This window comes from Pinus tabuliformis, chromosome 1_1 (genome assembly GCF_031772625.1).
Source record: "Pinus tabuliformis cultivar Carrire ecotype Pingquan chromosome 1_1, CPIR1, whole genome shotgun sequence".
Classification (NCBI taxonomy): Eukaryota; Viridiplantae; Streptophyta; class Pinopsida; order Pinales; family Pinaceae; genus Pinus; species Pinus tabuliformis.
The window spans coordinates 949,932,058-949,949,154 of record NC_142297.1 but is presented as its reverse complement, the minus strand read 5'-3'; the positions used below and the strand labels follow the sequence as shown (position 1 = coordinate 949,949,154).

The 17,097-nt window shown below is 37.0% G+C and overlaps 1 protein-coding gene across 4 annotated transcripts in view; it reads right to left on the bottom strand.

The window, feature by feature from the left end:
* LOC149217642 (protein MEI2-like 2) overlaps nucleotides 1-10,547 on the bottom strand; it is a 266,211-nt gene extending 255,664 nt beyond the window's left edge. For 2 of the 4 annotated variants that reach the window (XR_016251281.1, XM_089393016.1), the window contains exon 1: nucleotides 10,332-10,547. The gene's annotated coding sequence lies outside the window, so the exon portion shown is untranslated. The other 2 variants (XM_089393017.1, XM_089393018.1) reach the window with 2 other exon arrangements.
* Nucleotides 10,548-17,097: the final 6,550 nt, after the last annotated feature.

The following is a 17,097-nucleotide window of genomic DNA, read 5'->3' as shown; positions in this document are numbered from 1 at the left end:
CTATGTGGACCTAGTGGAGGAATGTGGACCCAGATGGGAGAAATGATGAATGGGGTAATAATGAGTGGAAATAGGGTAATATGAGCGGATAAGGGAGTGGAACCAAGCAACGAAAATCAAGGTTTCCCATGAAATACCATCCCTAAAGCCAAATGGTTAGTAAAAAAGATCTCACAGGACTAGGATTCAAGGTTAATATCCAAAAAGGGGGCAAGGGGAAAAGGGCACAGAACTAACCCATTCTTTCCGTTGAATCCCCCCATTAATCCATGCCCAGAAGCGTCCATGATAAGCAAACTACAATACTCAATTACCAAATGACAAGGCATACCCTTAGGTTCGGGAGGCCCACCTTCAAACATACGATCATTGCAGATGGGCGAGGGACCACATGGCTGGCTCAGGTGGCGGAGAAAAGGCATAATGAGCTAGTTGGTGGCTGCAAGGGGCTATTGGCTGCCAGCTGAGGACCGTCTAGGAGAAAAAAATTATCCTAGGGATATCACCCACAAAATGGTGGGTAACACCCCCAAGGACTTTCAACCCTCTACAAAGCGTGCAGCTTAGCCTCAGTTCTATCTTCTCATGTTCTAAGGCTCTTCAATTTTCATTCACTTTGACTGTGGGATTTTCAAATCCAAACTAGGACTTTGACCCTTTCTCTTAGACTCTCAACCTAAATAATAGATAAGGTATTTATCTTTTTATTGGATGAAATCTTCATCATTGAATTGAATTCTATGGCAGAATAGGATAAATATTTTCTAGGGCATAAATAGGAAGGCAAATCTTGGCCTTCTTTTGGGATATTCCTCGAGCTCCTTGGACTAGGACTTTAGGGCTAGAGACAGAACAAACCCTAGAGTATGACATCTTCTTCTTCAAGGACGCTCTTTCACCATAGCTCTGATACCATGTTGATTTTTCATAGGTCTTCTAAACGATACTTCCTGGGCTAGAGACAGAACAAACCCTAGAGGATAACATCTTCTTCTTCAAGGATGCTCTTTCACCATAACTCTGATACCATGTTGATTTTTCATAGGTCTTCTAAATTGATAATTACTTCGTATGATTTCTTAAGTTAATCTTTTCTTGCATTCACATTCATCATAAAGTAATTACACAGAAGATCTCAACAATAGAAACAAAATGCCAGAAGGATCATAAAGAGAGCCAAACAAGAGACACAAGAATTTTACCCTAGGAAAACCCGCATGGGGGTAAGACCCAGCAAACTTTTCCTTAGAGAAATTAAGTTCAACAGAGATACATCTAATTCTTCAAGTCAAATATAAAGTCAAATTGACTAGTAACATAGCCCTAGTCACACTTGGTTAAACTACCCTGTAGACAAGTCATAAAGCTATCCAAAAAACTCGGCTTGACCTGACCTCTCTAGGTTGAAATTCAACCTCCTTTTGTGCCCAAAAATTCGATCTTGTTGTTGCCCAGAAAACTCACACGTGCAAGGTTCAAGAGATAGAGAGAAGATGCTTGAGATGATTTTGTCCTTCTTGTCTTCTTTCTCCTTCACTTGGATGCCCAGAAGAAATATTGTGTGTGTGAGATCGAAATTTTGCCTTAAGGAGGATGAATACCTCATATATAGACTTTTTTAAGGCCAAATGGTCTCTTCCAACTCAGCCGACTTAACCTTATTTCGAGCCAAAAATTCAAATTCAAAATTCAAAATTTCTCTTTTGAAGTCACCATGAAGAACATGTCTTATATTTTTTATTACATATACATCAAGGGCTAAAATATTAATTATGAAGACCGACCATAGCTACAAAATTCAACACATACGAAACTTCATTTTCTTTCAATGCATCTAATCATGCACTAGCATCCATAGATAGGCCATCACTCCCCTGATTTGAATGGCATACAAGGGGCAATGGTTCCAAGTTGTTTTGTTAGATAGGTTATACCAATGGACTTAGTAAACATAGATAGGAAATGGTCTCTCCTAATATGCCTAAGATGAGACCAATTAAAGCAACACTTGGATTATCTTAGACTTCATCGCCAAATGAAAGCCATCCTAATCCTTCTACCACTAATTCAACTAAATCCTACACCATGCTACTTTGTTTATTAATAATATTCCAAAGTTCAAATTCATTACTTCAAATGATTCTTCTACTATTGAGTCACAAAAACCAAATCTTGCACCTTTTGTTCAACCAACATCAAAGTCTTCACCTTCCACATCTCTAACAATATCAACATCTTAACCATAGTGACCAAAGGCGTTCTCACTCCCCATCGAAGTATGAAAATTCTTATTGGTATACTAGCAAATCAAATCTTGGATCAATATTGACTACCAAGAATTATTGTGATTGGATTGATGATTCCTCCAAGCAACATTTGAGAACTTGTTTGAGAACTACATATACTTATGTTGTTCATTATACATGCGTACAGTACTCACTACTCTCTTTGATTATTAACCCTAGCAATAGTCTCAATTGGATAGTTTGTCTATGATTATTTTTTGCTTATTTTGGCAGATGTGAACTTTATGATGGAAAGACCATCCTCTTGCATGTGTTGTTTGAAGCACTTATTGAGTCTTCTAACAATCATGGGAGCTTGGTCATGAACCTCTTTCCATCTCTTATGTCACTTTTTTCTACGTTGTTCCTTGGCAACATTACCACCCTAAACACTCATGCATAAGCTTCTTCAAACTTGGAATTGAGAACCTTATGTTAGCTACATTGTTTCTGAAGATATTCATGTGAAGCTACTGAAACAAGATTCTACTTAAGGCCTGGAACATAGAGGACATCTCCGAGATGAAGAGGATTACTTGACTCCCTCTGAAAATTGACAGTACCAACTCCTCTAACTGCATACATAACATCATCTCCCAACTCGATCTGAAATTGCATGTCCTTATTCTTCAGGTGGCTGAAATACTTCTTGTTCTCAATCATGTGGAAGGGTTCTCCTGAATCAATATAACATACGTTGATGTCTGTTGAACTTGCCATGTAAGCAATCAATGAGAAACCTTTATCGAACTAGGCAAAAAACGCATCTACCTCTGTTGATGCAGCTACTTGATCATTCCTGGACTCCTTCCAATTAGGACACTTGGTGGCATAGTGCCGAAACTCATGGCAATGGAAACACATGATCTTGCTTAGATCCTTCTTCTTCTTCTCGCCCTTCTAACTGAACTCAACCTCTCCTTGGCCCTTTTTTCCCTTGGCTTTTCTACCTTTGCCTGCCAGGGCAAAGTTCTCCTCGTCCTCGATCTTTGTTGATCTTCCAGCTCCTATCCCTATTCGAATTTCTCATTGGACGCAGTCACTCCATAGCTTTTCCCATCCTGATAAAATTTCTCTACCACTGACTGCATCCTGAAAATTTTCCCAAGACTTGTGAAGTCCCAGAAACACAAGACTCACAAGGTTAATGTCTACTACATTCACACCCGCACCACCTAGCTCATCCCGAACCTGAGTGAACTTTGAAAGATATGTCACGATGGGCTCATATTTGCTCATCCAGATACTTCTTAACTTCGCTTTGAGAGCTAGCTTCCTCACATCATTGCAACCCTGATACAAATCTAAGATGGCTTTAAACATCTCATATGTTGTCTTCTTCTCATGGAGATGAGGAATAATATGGTCTCTAACCCCCTCTAGAATGATCCTCCTCGCCTTGGTGTCATTCTTAGTATGTTGGGCCAATTGTTGGGGATCTTGAGGTGGCACCATCGCCTATTTGATAAACTCTCACACAAACCTTTGTGCTCTCTCACACGATCACGTGAGTTGTGTTTTTTCACAATCCTTTGTGTACAAAACAACTACGAAACTTTGTCCCTTCGTCCTCCTTTTATTAATTCAATCCATGCCAAAATTGGCAAGTTACAAATTTAGAACATGAGTTGTGATAGACTGGTTAATTGAGTCTAATTGGTTCTCTAACTCGTCCTTGCTTCAATCAAGAACTGCAACTCCCAACTCGTCCTTTTCTAAATTTAAAGCTGCCACTCGAACCTATAGTCAAACTGAAGAAGGTCCACGTAACCGATCCTTCAACACTACGCATGAATTCACCATCTCCACGAACTCGTCCATGGTCAAAGGAATACAAATCATGCTCTTCCTATCTAAGGCACACACCAAAGAAGACCTTCTCTCACTACAGTTTTCAACACTCCCTCTTAGCGAGGAAGGTACTTCTAGAAGAACCTCGTCCACCTGGATCTGTCTCCAACACTACCACATTCTTCGTTCCAATAGTTGCCCCCTCTGAACTAGAAGATTTCCCTACTTCCTGCTGTGGAATATGATCTGAAGACCTGTTATCTCCAACCATGCTCTGTGAGTCTATCACCTCAGTCATAAATGCCATGTGCCACATGTACCTCTATGGCTGCTTACTCAAGCTGAAGGTGGTACTGGAAGATCCAACTCTCTCATGATCTCCCTTAAACAACTCTTCTACCCACTTGGCTCAAACTCTCCCTATATTGGGAGACACTGACTAAGTGGCTACCTCCACTCACCCTGGGCTAAGCTACTCATCAACATGTTGGTCAACCCAACTGCCAAATAGCAGAGACTCAAACAGACATACTCATTGAGGCTCCATCTTGAGTAGCTTCTTCTGAAGTACTCTAATTTGCTCTTGCTCTAAGGGCTCCCTCAAAGATCTGCTCTACTCAACCATCGCTATTGTCCTCTGAGAAATTCCTGCCTTGCTGCTCAAAGTTGCACCTATCTCAACCTGTAGTAAGTACAGATTCTTATTCCTTACACCTATTTGCTTCTTAGATCTAGAAGCTAAGTGTTATAGATAAGCCTTACCTATGTTGAAGATGACATCATAACCCTTGTCCTCAAGGGTAGCTACTGAAACAAGATTCTGCTTAAGGCTTGGAACATAGAGGACATCTTAGAGATGAAGAGGATTACCTGACTCCCTCTGAAAATTGACAGTACCAACCCCTCTAGCTGCATAAATACCATCATCTCCTAGCTCAATTTGAAACTACATGTCCTTTTTCTTCAAGTGGTTGAAATACTTCTTATTCTCAGTCATGTGGAAGGATGCTCCTGAATCAATATACAATATGTTGTTGTCTGCTAAGCTTGCCATGCAAACAATCAATGAGAAATCTTTCTCGAACTAGGCAAAAAACGCATCTACCTCCATTGATGGACCTACATGATACTTCCTAGACTCCTTCCGATTAGGACACTTCATGGCATAGTGCCCAAACTCATGGCAATGGAAGCACTTGATCTTGCTTAGGTCCTTCCTCTTCTTCTCGCCCTTCTGACTGGACTCAACCTCTCCTTGGCCCTTTTTTCTCTTTGGCTTTCGTGCCTTTGTCTGTTAGGGCAAAGTTCTCCTCATCCTCGGTCTTTGTTGATCTTCCAGCTCTCATCCCTCTCTGAATTTCTTCATGGACATTGTCACTCCATAGCCTTTCCCATCCTAGTAGATTTTCTCAAACATTGATTGCATCCTGAAAATTTTCCCAAAACTTATGAAGTCCCAGAAGCGCAAGACTCACAAGGTCACTGTCTACTACATCACGCCCACACCATCCAAAAGTTGAAAAACTCGTTAAAGTCAGGAGATTTTTGAAAAAGTCGACAAAATTAAAAAAACACAAAAATATTCATTTTTTTTTTAACATCTAGAGTATCTAAAACATCAAATAAATGCATTTCCACATAAACATGTAAAGAAAGCTAATATATAATATGTATATGAAGTCTAGTGCTACATCACATATCAAAATAGTGAATCAACTCCTGAATCGAGTCTTGTCTGAGTCTCAACTCTCAAGAGTCAAAATATCAACAAAAAATATAATAAATGTATATCATGAGTCATCTAAAAGTCATAAAGTAATCAGTCACTAAGATCCTCTTCCCCTTTTACAGGAATAGGGAATGGCTTTGCCTTTTCCTCTAGAGGAGGAAGTCCCGCCTAGAAATACAAATGGAGTCAGCCGTCCTCTAGAAGCTGATGGAAGAGGTGGCCTCTATCCTATGTTGCTTCTGCCCATCCTAGAAGGTGTCACCTCCTCCTCATCATCCTCAACCAGCTCTGCCTCCCGACTCTGATGTTGCTCCTCATCCTCTACCTCTGGCTCTCCCTCCCCTACAACTGCTAGCTCCTCTAGATCCACACCTAAGCAAGGGATCGAGTCCATGATCAGCCTCTTAGTCTCGACCCTCCATGCAGCGGTAGTATCAATATCGTCCAATGAGATGGCTTCCACATCAGTAGGTGTCTGAAGTTGTCTCGCGGAATGGGAGAAAAAACAGAAGAAAATTATATCATTTTCGGCCTTTTCGGCCTCTTTATCCATGGCCTGGGAGGATGGCCAATTTTTTGGGTTGACTCCCAATAAAATCGGGCATATAACGAATAAATTGTGATTTTTTCGTTTCTGAAAAAGTCTGCAAAAAATCGGAGGATTAAATCGTTTTGTTGAAAAAATTGCAATTTTAGGATTTAATCCCCATTTTTTGCAGACTTTTTCAACACTGATAAACACATCACACAAATTCAACACTATTTTTTCTTGGGAAACCCAACTCGGAAAACCCTCTTCTTTGATGTGATCTTTTATTGACTGAGAAATTCAATCAATTACAAGGAAAATTGTTCAACTAAGTACACACTTGCTCTCTGTTATACTAGCTTGAACCACCCTACAATTATGTTGATCCTTGCTCCTTCTTCCTTTGCATGCCTTATTTCCTAGCGCACTAGGACCTCTTATTTCTGCACGCACTTGGGCTCCTATTATTTAGGACGCAACTCCTATTTCTATGCGCAAATCAGCTCAATAACTTGTTCGTTCTTGCTCCTCAAGCCCACGCACACCACAAGCAAAGAGCTCTCACACAAACCTTTCTGCTCTCTCTCATAATCACGTGAGTTTTGTCCTGTCACAATCCTTAGTGCACAAAACAACTATGAAACTTTGTGCCTTCATCCTCCTTTTTATAAATTTGGTCCACGCTAAAATTGGCAAGTTACAAATTTAGAACATGAGTTGTGATTGACTAGTTAACTAAGACTAATTTGTTCTAACTCATCCTTGCTTCAATCAAGGACTGCAGCTCCCAACTCGTCCTTTTCTAAATTTATAACGGCCACTCAAACTTGTGGTGAAATTAAAGAACATCCACGTAACTGATCTTCCAACGCTACACATGAATTCACCATCTCCACAAACTTGTCCATGGTCAAAGGAAGACAAATCATGGTCTCTCTCGCTAAGGCACGCACCAGAGCAGACCTTCTCTCGCTACACTTTTCAACATAGGTAAAACAAGGTTTTGATCTTCAATGCATCAAAGTGCTCTCTTACATATTTACATTTCTACTACCAAAGGATAGAGATTGAGATCACCACAACTTATGCTTATTTGGGAGTACAGTCCACAGGGCCTCATTTTCATCCCTGGAGGGCCCTCCAACCTCAGCTTAGTAAAGGGAAAATTTAGGATATCCTGACCAAACTCTATTTATAAAACACACAATTCTATATGGCTTCGAGATCTAGAGACCAAGCTTGTTGCAAGCAATATGGAATAGACTTGAGAAACTGTAGACCTTGCTACTCAAGCACATCATCCGACATAAGCAGATGGTCCTGTTATAACAAAATCTAACACCTTAGTGCAAAGCCTCACTAAGTACTCCAAGTTAAGGGCAACAATGGGATCAATCATCATTGTCACATTATGAATTGTTCCTCTGTTGTTCTATGGTTGGATATTATCCCCACGAGGGCAGCTTCCCCAACAGATCGTAGAGATTGGATAACCCAAGTAATTCTGGGCTAAATATTCTCTAAGGGATCTGCTAATAAAATAACCCAAGCATAATGTTCAATAAGTAAGGCTCCCAGTGAGATGAAATGTGATTTCAACATAACCAGTTCAAAGGACCCTATAGCTAAATCTAGAGGGCTTAGTCAGTCCTGGAGAGGCTCAAATAGGTTCTCAAACACATGCTATTGTTAAATTACCAATTGTTGTTATAAATTAAGGTTTCTAGCAGCACAATTTACAGGATGCAAAATTTACCACAGCAATAAACAAAATGGCCTAAAATTGATAATAAACAAGTAGAAACAAAAAGTTATTTAATGGATAACCAAGGAAATAGGTTACAACAAATTTCAATGGCTGAAAATGCAACAAACAACAATGAAACCCTGGATGTCAGCCCTAATTAGTGACTGAAAAATGCCCGAATATGATATTTATGCTTTCCCAATTTAGTACATGCAAAGCCTATCATTAAGACTATAAGGTCCAAGGTATTTTATGCTTCTATATTAATTGAGAGGAGGATGGCACATTGTTCTGCTTTGGCCCTCTGTTAGTCAGGAGGAGAAGGATGCATTGTCACTATAGTAAAGAACATTGCATCCCTTGCAAACTGGGGGAATTCGGGAAAGATCTCAAGTGGTGCATAAGTATATTAGAGAAGCCCACTGTGAAATCATCAAAGCAAATTATCAGACAAGAGTGATGGCAAGTAAAATTCGAACAAAAAACTCAGCAAAACAGTGCCGTAAGAGAGAACTGTGCTATTGATACAGCCAAGCAGTAGTGGATTTAAAAAATTGGTAGAAGGAAGTGGATGCATTTAGAGATCTTTGTTCAAACAGATTTCGCAAAGCAATTTATGGAATGAGTCATGGCACATCTTGGCATTTAGGACAGTGTGCTGAACCCTCCTCCTCATGGAAATTTTTCCACTGCAACAACACAATCCTCCTGGGCCTCTAAGGACCCTCTACCTCCCAACAAACTGGAACAGGGAAGTATCTTTCAAGTTGCTGATGGTAAAGAATAGAATTGTAAGGCCCCAAATTTGTCTGTTAGAAAAACGCATTGATTAGAAGAATCCCAGCGGAGGCCAAGCACCTGGTAGTTCTCCTCTTTTATATATGCGGTAATATTTTTTTTTCAAGTAGTATGTTTGATAAAGCAATATGTAAGGCAGTATATCTGCAAAAATAGAATTGGGATTTTCTTGGATCGTTAGACCTATTGGGAAATACTTGGATCAATTTAGCATTTTAACCACAGCCTTTTTAAAAACAAACCCTATTTGCTACTGTAAAATTAAAAACAAGGATGCAAGAATGATCTACACAACAGCAGGATGCTGTCAACACAATTGTGTAAGACTTGGTCGAGCCTGGATGCCCCTTGGGACAGTATAACCCTCCACAATTGGCTCTCATCCTTAACCCCTCCCCATAAGACTTGAACCTAACACCTGGCTCTCACCCTTAACCCCTCCCCATAAGACTTGAACCTAAGACCTGACCTGATGGCACACAAACCAATTGATCTACACCTCATGGATTTATATATGAATGGGCCTAATGGTTAAGAGCATGTGTTTCTACTAAAAAGTCACAAGTTCAAATCCAGAAGAGGGTTAGACTATGTACACCTTTAAAAATATTATTATTAAAAAAAATTAAATACCTTTAAAAAAATCACCCCAGATTTCAGTGGAATGGTGGTTTAGCAGTGAAGATGAAGGCATGTAAGGCTATCCATCAAGATTCAATTCTCCTAATACAGTTACGCAGTTGAGGCTAAGGCGCAAGGCCTGAGTTAATTCGACAGAATAGTACCCTGTGTTGCAGCAGCTTGGCTGAACAGAAGTGCTTGTGATCATTGGCTCACCCATGGGGCAAGCAAGCAGCTTGCGGTGCCCGATAACTTATGACCAGTTGTAATGCTTCACTTCAGGTTAAAGTAAGCATTTCCAAAACCAAAAAACAAAAATCCCACATTCTGATAGCAGTGATGGGGCCTGTCCAGTCCTTGAGGTGATCATGATCCTCGTGGATAAAAATATAGGTACCATGACAAACGTGTGATACCTGTGATGGACTGTTTCATATGCCTCGGTAGGATGTCATCAACATTTTATTTTTAGTGAAAACGACTAGCATGTAAAATTGAGACGTAAAAGAACCCCAAATAGGCACATGAGCTTGTGGCATCAGGATAAAGTGGAAAATTCTCTCAATACAAAAATTGGGTGCCATTCTTTTGGTGGGCACTAAATTAAAAATTATCAAAGAAAAAAGAAACAAAGGAGGAAATGGTGCCAGCAAATTGAGCAAAATTCCGGGTAGAGATATTTAATTTATATAATGCAGCTCAGAAATGAACATGTTCAGTTCAGTTTAGTTCACCGTAGCTATAAATTATTTCTACTGAGACTCTCTCGGAGTCGATCACGTGACCTGAACTTTGGATCAAACTGCACCTAAAAGGTGGAAAGAAACTTACCACGCAGAAGCGAGACGGACGGCCGAGATTATCGCAGCCGACCCTAAAGCTCCTGCATCTCCACCAACTGCTTGCGTCTTCGTCGTTTCTTCGCTGCGAGAATATACAGGCGGGATATGCTTCTTCTTGTTATTGCTATCAGCTGTTTTAGAAAAGGATTTGGAATCCGTTGACAGTCAGTCGATCTGGAAATGATGTTCCCTTGCGCTGTGCAGAAAGCGCGGAATGTCTTGCCTTTTATTTATTGTTTTAATTGTTTTGCGCGGGCGCTTTCTTCCACGTCATACGGACATGCAACGTGTAAAAACACCATTCACAGGGAGGAGATATTAAGTTGTCAGGGAGTTTGGATAGGGACAAGTATCTGGACAATCAAACATAAGAGTTTTTGGAGGGAAGTGTAAGGTTCCTTCTCAATACCCATGTGTTTTAAATTGTCTTTGTTTTATATTTTATTTTTATTTTTAAGGAAGCATCTTCAGAATTTGAGGTTTACATCTGTCAAAAATAAAATTTGTACCAGATAAAAAGAGCATGGATGAACAGTACTTAAATCATTTTCTGGGTTAAATTATATTATTTTTGTGTAGAAAGTGAAAGTATACACCATGTTTATTAAGTTGAAGGCTTTTTTATGATGAGGTTTATTTTCATGACACTGTTTAGGGTCGTTGTCCCTGACAATCCCTGAACAGGTGTCTCTTTCTCCATTACTCCTTTGTTTAAAGTTGTAGGTTTTTCTTTGCATAGTAATGTTTTTCTATAAAAAAAAGAATTGGAATTAAATTCTATTATTTTTTTAGAAAGAAAGTGAAATTATAAACATTATTTATATAGAGAATATAATTTAGAAAGAAAGTGAAATTATAAACATTTTTAAATAGAGGTTTATTTTCATGACACTGTTCAGGTTCGTTGTTCCTGACAAAAACCTGAAAAGGTGTCTCTCTCTCCACCTACTCCTGTGTTTAAAGTCGGAGGCTTTTCTTTGCACATTATTGTGTTCCCAAAAAAAAAAAAATAATAATAATAATAATTCTAATTAAATTCTATTATTTTTTAGAAAGAAAGTGAAATTATAAACATTATTTATATTATTCATATAGAGAATATAATTTAGAAAGAAAGTGAAATTATAAACATTGTTTATATTAGTCATATAAAGAAAGGTTATATTCTCTTTTTTCAGAAGAAAAAGTGAAATATATTCATATAAGAAGAATTATATAGTGCAAATGCAAGAAGCATATGCAGACACATTCATATATGGAGGTTACATAAGCAAATGCATGAAAGCATATGCAGAAACGTGGACCGAGCCACAAGCAAATCTGCTAAAACAGATCCCAAATAAAGCCCCGAAAGGCCAATATTGCCCCCCAGACAAGGCAATCCAACTATAAGGTGCAGAAGAGGCACCAAGAAACCAAGCAGATAAGCATCTGAAGAAAGAGCAGCAAGTTCTGACCGCCCAAAATGGAGGGAGAGGCACGAAATGAGGAAGAGAGCAGCAAAAGGAGCCACTCCTTCCCCGCCCCCTCAAACTCTCCACCCGATTCAGACGAGAAACAGAGGAAGAACGCTGCCACAATCAACCGCATCTGCCTGCAGAAAAGACCAACAGGGACATCCATAGGAGCGGCACGAAACAGGGCAGAGGCACCACTATTCCCTCAACACTCCAAAGGATATGCCGTGGCCAGAAACAAGACCAAACTACCGCCGAGAAGGGGAAGACCCATCGGAGCAGAGGCGTCACCGGGGGCAGAGGCGGCAAGGGGAGCCACCTCGCCCCCGCTAAGCAAAAACTAAAGACCAAAAGACTTCAACCCGCCTGCTCGCCCTACCTTATGCCCGCTTGCTCGCCCTACTGTTGCTGCCCACCTACTCCCCTGCCGCTACTGCCTTCTGCTCCTGCCCTCCTGCTCACCCCTGCACGCCCTCCTGCGCACGCACCTCCCCCTGTCTGCCGCTTCTGCTCGCCCCCCTGCCTACTCACCCCTGCTCACCCTCCTGCGCACGCTCCCCCCTGCCTTCCGCTTCTGCTCGCCTCCCCTGCCTGCTCACCCCTGCGCACGCTCCTCCCCCTGCCTTCCGCTTCTGCTCGCCCCCCCATGCCTGCTCACCCCTGCTCGCCCTCCTGAACGCCCTCCTGCGCACGCCCTCCTGCGTGCCCTCCTGCACGCACCTCCCCCCTGCCTGCCGCTTCTGCTCGCCCCCCTACCTGCTCACCCCTGCTCGCCCTCCTGCGCACGCTCCTCCCCCCCGCCTTCCGCTTCTGCTCGCCTATCGAAGGGCACACCCTCTGCAGCAACAACTGCGGCTTTTTCTCTATAGACAGTAAAATTATAAACCATGTATATATGATTGTGAAATAATAAATATTTGGTAAATGCTCATATAAAAAAAATAATTAAAATTATATTATATTATTTTTTAGAAAGAAAGTGAAAATATAAATTATTCCTATAAAGAAAGGTTATATTCTTTATACACCGTAAAATTATAAACTATGTATATATGATTCATGTAAAGAGAGTGAAATAATAAATATATGGTAAAAGAATTTGTTAATGGTGTTTTAGGTTTGGAAAAATTTAAAATAAATAATATATTGAAATTTAAAATTTGATGTTATATATTTAGTATAGTTATTTTTTTATTAATAGTTTTTTTATTTTTATTTTGCATTTATAGGATGTTAGATTTTGAATTTTTTTTAATTACAGATATTATAAGTATGTTTAAGAATTAATTAAAAAAAATATTCTTAATTTTTGTTTTTTAATGGAAGGTTAGGAATAAATTTATTAAGTTATTTGCATTTTATAAATTGAGATTTGTGATTATTTAGATTATTAAAAAAATTGTTTAGCCATAGTACATTGGTGTAAATTTAAATTCTTGTCAATTTCATTCCCAAATTATCTTTTTTGCTTAAGGCATTTATCAATCATTCAACTTAGGTAATTAGACTAATTAATTTTTATATTTGATACTAGTACAAAAGAGCATGGCAATTAAATAAACAAAAAAACTAGTCTGTCAAAAATTTCTCTCATGTAATTTATACGAAAAAACTTTTCTTAAAAAAATACTTGTTATATGTTTGATTTCGTCAAACTTTAATTCTATCCATTAAATGAGGGATAATTGCAAGTTGTCAAAAAGGAGAGAGCACTATTAGGGAGCATGGCAATTAAATGAAAAGCTTTTTGCATGTTTGATTTTGTCAACTTTAATTATATTTATAAAATGGAAATAATTGCAACCTGTAAAAAATACATAAACAAACAAATATAAATATATAATTTTTAGAAATTTTATATTATTCATGTGGAATAAGCGAAAAAAATGTTAATTGCATTGAAAGGCACTTTATAGCTTAGTATGAAGAAAATGTTCCCATGTAAAAGTTATATTTAAAAATAATACATATACTAACAAATTAAAAAATAATAATAACAAAACAAATGTGTCATAAATAAAATATTTTAATTTCAAATTATATAGAGATAAAGTAGTTGAAATTAAGAAAAAAAAAATTAATTAATTAAAAAAAAATGTATAATTTATTCCATGTTCATTTGACATATAATATTTCATAGAAAAAATATATTAATAACAAAAAATAGTTTACATCAATTTTATATAGAGAAAAACAAAGTAATTTAAATTAAAAAGATTCTTATATTTTCACTTTCAATTATGAGGGAGACGTGTAATTTATTTATTTTTTAATATGGAATTCATATATAGTATTTTAAAAATACTATAACTAAAAAAAGTTTAATGTAAGTTATCAATCAAATATTTCAATATCCATTTTGAGTAAAAAAAATTAACATCAAATAGAGAGAGGGAAAATGAGGAAGAGAGAGAGGGAAAATGAGCTAGAGAGTTCTTCAATACCCATTTTGAGTAAAAAAATTAACATCAAATAGAGAGGGAAAATGAGCTAGAGAGTTCTTCAATATCCATTTTGAGTAAAAAAAAATTAACATCAAATAGAGAGAGGGAACATGAGGAATAGAGAGAGGGAAACTGAGCTAGAGAGTTCTTCTTTTATAAATAGGTTCTTTCTAAGTGAAGGCGATAGGGATTTGTAATTTCTTTGATGTTTAATATAAAGTTGATAGATAACATTTTTAAAAATATTAATAAAAAAATTGTTATATAGAGAGAAAATCATATAGATATATGTTTCTTAAATATGAGGGGGCATGTATTCACATTTTAATGTGAACAATATGAATTATAAATAAAATATTTCAACGTTAGTTATCTATATATTATATAAAACAACTGAAAGTAAAAATAAAAAATATATTTACATATTAGATAAACATTTAAAATATATATATAGAGAGAAAAAGATATATATATATATATGATAATAAAAATTTTCTTATAATTAAAATATTTTATTAGTATATTAACTCAGAAAAAATATAAATCCATCTTACCTTATATTGATTTAAATTTTTTTCAAATTTTACATTTAGTGAAATTTAATCCCTCTAAACAAATTGATAAAACTAGAATTAAAAATAAATTTTATGTTATTAATATTTAAATTTTGAAAATTAAAAATAAATAATTATAAAATATAATTAATATAATAAAAAATAATTATTAAATATCCTTATAATATTTTTCCTTTATTATTTTTATATTAATACTCTTGTTATTTTTTTCATTATTGTTTTTCTCATTTAGTATTTGTAGTTATATGAATAATGAAAAGCATCCAATAAAGTTAAAGTTTTAGTATTTAGTTATATAAAAATAAGGGAGATTACGGTAATTAAATAAAGAACTTTTATTATATTTAATTTAGTAAATTTAGGGTTGGCCGAGGGGACGGGTGTTGTATAGTTTTTAATGGAAAATTGATAAAAAAGTATACCTGGGTCTAGTCTATATGACTAATAATTAAACAGAAATGGTGTATGTTTCCAGAATTACTCCTCACAAGTAACCAACATCAATATTGTGGTGACTCTCTCATTACTATTCAACATTTGAATAAAGGATCTTTGTGGAAAAACAATCACTTGGAAAATATTCTGAAAAGAATAACAGGACTCTTAAATAAAATTCCACAGGAAAACTTCTTCCATATATTGAGAAGTCAAAACCTAGAGACCGATGGGAATGTGAATAGAGCATGCCAAACTCCAAGTCGGACAATTAGAAATCAATGGCAATGGGATGGTGGCCTCTCCATTAACCTTAATGACTTCGATATGATTAATTTAGGTTTTATGATTTAAATCTAAAGCATTATTCATTTTTAAAGGGTATATCAACAACATTTTATTATTGGTTTTAATAGTTAAAAGCATGTGTTTCTTCCTAAAAGGTCACAGGTCCAAAACCAGAGGAGGTAGAGTATGTATGCTTTGGTAGACTTAGTAGAGGGGGTAGAGTATGTATGCCTTCGTAGACTTAGTAGTCAAATCGTTATCGAGAAATGGGTCCCTTATCCCATAAACAAAAAGATCTCATACACCAATTTAATGTCTAGGTTGACCATAACCTTAAAATTAAATAATAATAATTATTTCAAAAATTTAACAAACACAAAAAACCTTGAAATGGAAACCAAAACAAAATGTTGTCGTGGCGCCCAAGTTTGTTCACATCATGCAACTGATATAATTAAGATGTCATTGCAAGGGTGAAGCACGCTCCGTTGGTCGAAGCACATTGTTATTGTTAGTGCAGAGCCTCTGCGTCCAACTTTGATTGCATTCTGTTACAACGTCATTACAAAGGTTGATGTTGATTTGTAGTCAAATCATTATCGAGAAATGGGTCTCTTATCCCATAAACAAAAAGATCTCATACACCAATTTAATGTCTAGCTTGACCATAACTTTAAAATTAAATAATAATAATTATTTCAAAATTTAACAAACAAAAAAACCTTGAAATGGAAACTAAAACAAAATATTGTCGTGGCACCCAAGTTTGTTCACATCATGCAACTGATATAATTAAGATGTCATTGCAAGGATGAAGCAGGCTAGGTTGGTCGAAGTACAGTGTTAGTGCAGGGCCTCTGCATCCAACTGTGATTGCATTATGTTGCAATGTCATTACGAAGGTTGATGTTGATTTAACCTTGCTCATATGTGGGAATGGAAAGGGAAATAAATCAATGGAAATTAAGCAACAAATGTTTAGTGGGACTTTCACTACAAGTTTCCATTTTGAGAAAATCCAAAAACGAGTGATCATGTGCAAGTTCAAAATATAAAAAATTCGGTACTTTATGAGATAATGTTGAGTGAAACAGGGGCAACTTCCATTGAAGCAATTGCTATGGTGCGGCTCATAAGATACCTAAAAAGAATTAAACAAATAAGAGTAGCTAGATGGCCTAATGTTATCTTCAATGAAGGAATGAGTGAAAGAAAGAAAACATGGATGAAACAAAACTACACATGGACGCATAAATGAAATATCTGCCTCAATGCTTGTCCCACAAATATCAAGGAGCTAAAAGATTTTGTTATGGAGAAGTTTCGTAAAAAGGTATAGGGAAAAGAATTGGGTAGGAAGAAGAAATATTACATTGAGGAATTCAACCCTAAGTGTGATTTACAACAAAAAGAGTTCATTGGAGCTAGCATTTCATGGAGGGCAAAGGTTCTTATTGCTCAATTAAAGACCAAGTCACATCAACTTCGATGTGAAAGAGCACTGTGGAAAAGGCCTAAAAAAGCTTGGAAAGAACGGGTGTGGAATCGGAAAAGCA